Source organism: Cardiocondyla obscurior, linkage group LG14 (genome assembly GCF_019399895.1).
Source record: "Cardiocondyla obscurior isolate alpha-2009 linkage group LG14, Cobs3.1, whole genome shotgun sequence".
Taxonomy (NCBI): Eukaryota; Metazoa; Arthropoda; class Insecta; order Hymenoptera; family Formicidae; genus Cardiocondyla; species Cardiocondyla obscurior.
Genome location: NC_091877.1, coordinates 3,837,935 through 3,840,012, shown reverse-complemented (window position 1 = coordinate 3,840,012; position 2,078 = coordinate 3,837,935).

Here is a 2,078-nt window from a genome sequence, read left to right as displayed (position 1 = left end):
TTAATAGTTCCTTATACGGTTCTACGTTACTATCGTCGCTTTTCAAAGGGCAAACATTTAATAGTAACGAGTAAAATGAAAACTAGTCATCTTCACTGGGCTGTACGTCAGATGAAAAGTTTAAAATGTTGTAATCGATTTCAATGGGATTATATCCTTTCGGGTGTTTTAAAATAGGCCATTGGTCAAAAATATCATGTATTTTGACAATTTCTTTTTTAATGTTATCGTTTTTATGACGATAATAAGCCGTTAATTCCCAGTTTTTTAATACTACTTCCCATGGTTCGACATATTTTTCAAGCCACGATATCGCTTTTGTGATAGTTTGCTGGCTACAATACAAAACTTTTAGTTAAAAGTAATAGTGTGCTCTGTAATTGTCAATAAGTATATGTTATGTCAAGAAGTTTGCAAAATAAATTGAAAAGACTTGTATATAAATGAAAAGGAAACTAAATGTATTTTATACAAACAAGTTAATATAAATATTTAGAATTGGTATCTAATCTTTGGAAAAAAAATGATTATTTATTATGATCAATACTTCGACCTGTTTGACTGTGGTCAAACTGAAATAGCGTGTATTCCTTTTCTTATATGCGGTTGAACAGTAAGTATTATGATCAGTACTTCGATCAGTTTAACAATAAATATGCGGGTTTCCAAAAGAAATGCGGTTCTCTATTGTAATGCAGTTCTCTTAGCGGTTCTCTATGCGGTTCTCTAGAAGTTAATTTCTTTGCAAAGCAAGTGAGAAAGAAAGAGAGAGTGGACGAAAGGCCATCTCCTTATGGACTCTCCGAATGCTATGCACACAAAAAGAAAGAGAGAGAGAAATAACCTCTTCTTGCTTACAGTTATGCGGCCGATCAGAGAGAGAGAGAGAGAGAGAGAGAGAGAGAGAGAGAGAGAGAGAGAGAGAGAGAGAGAGAGAGAGAGAGAGAGAGAGAGAGAGAGAGAGAGAGAGAGAGAGAGAGAGAGAGAGAGAGCGCGCTCAGCCTTTTCCTCTCTATTAGAACTTTGTACTGATTTAATGTAGAAGAGTTAATCTTCGTGGCAAGAAATATAGAAAGGGAATCATACCTTTTATCAGAGTATAATTATTTCGGTTAAATACATTCAGATGCGCACATGCATGTACGGGATTCCCCTTTTACGCATGGAATACTTGAAGAGATCGTTCTCTGATCAACCAGAGAATAATCTAACAAACGTATCTCTGCTTCTTTTTCTACTATCGCACAAGACTCTCTACTGTGAACACGTTTCGAAAAAGCAAGACTCTCACTCGAAAATATAACACGATCGCTTTTCGTCGTTGCAGGCTAAGACGTGAGCGCCGCCGAGAAGGGGCTCGGCCAATAAGACTCCGCTAGTGACTTCCGAGGCAGCGCGTAACTCAAAATTGTTCGACTGTTGACGCAACATATAAAATGTAGAGTTAAACAATATAATTTAACGTACCTTTGTCGTCAGAAGACGGGTTAGTAGAAAAAGTACCAGGCTTGTCCAAGGATGTGTCCGAACCAGACAGTTTTTTTTAATCTCTAATTCTGTTTCTATATTTGTCAACTAATTTTCCTCTTGATACAATTGATTTATTAATTCGTGAGTATCTCTTTGGAATGGGAGGGATATAATACGTATAAGTAGAGTCCGTTGGAAAAGTTTTTACAATGTTTTGCGCCAGAATGTCAAAATCTTTATTCACTAATCTGTAAGTTAATTTATCACTCAAAATTTGTGTTACATATATAACAATCAATATAACTTATCAATTACATTATATAATTATTGCAGATCTCGATATGATAATAAGAAAATAATTTACCGATTTGATTTTAAGAGAACGTCAAATAAAACTAAATCTACAATAAGATTTCTTGATTTTCGGGATAATGTTTTTTTTTCTTTTATAAGATTGTAGAATCGCTTGGCCTTGAACTCTTTTATTTAAAATATTTCTAATATTAATATTTTGGGATATTTGTACAGTGTTGTTTAATGAATTTTCTTTCTTTAACACAAACTCATCATCATTTGTTCCATCAGAAACAAGTTTATCATCGACACTG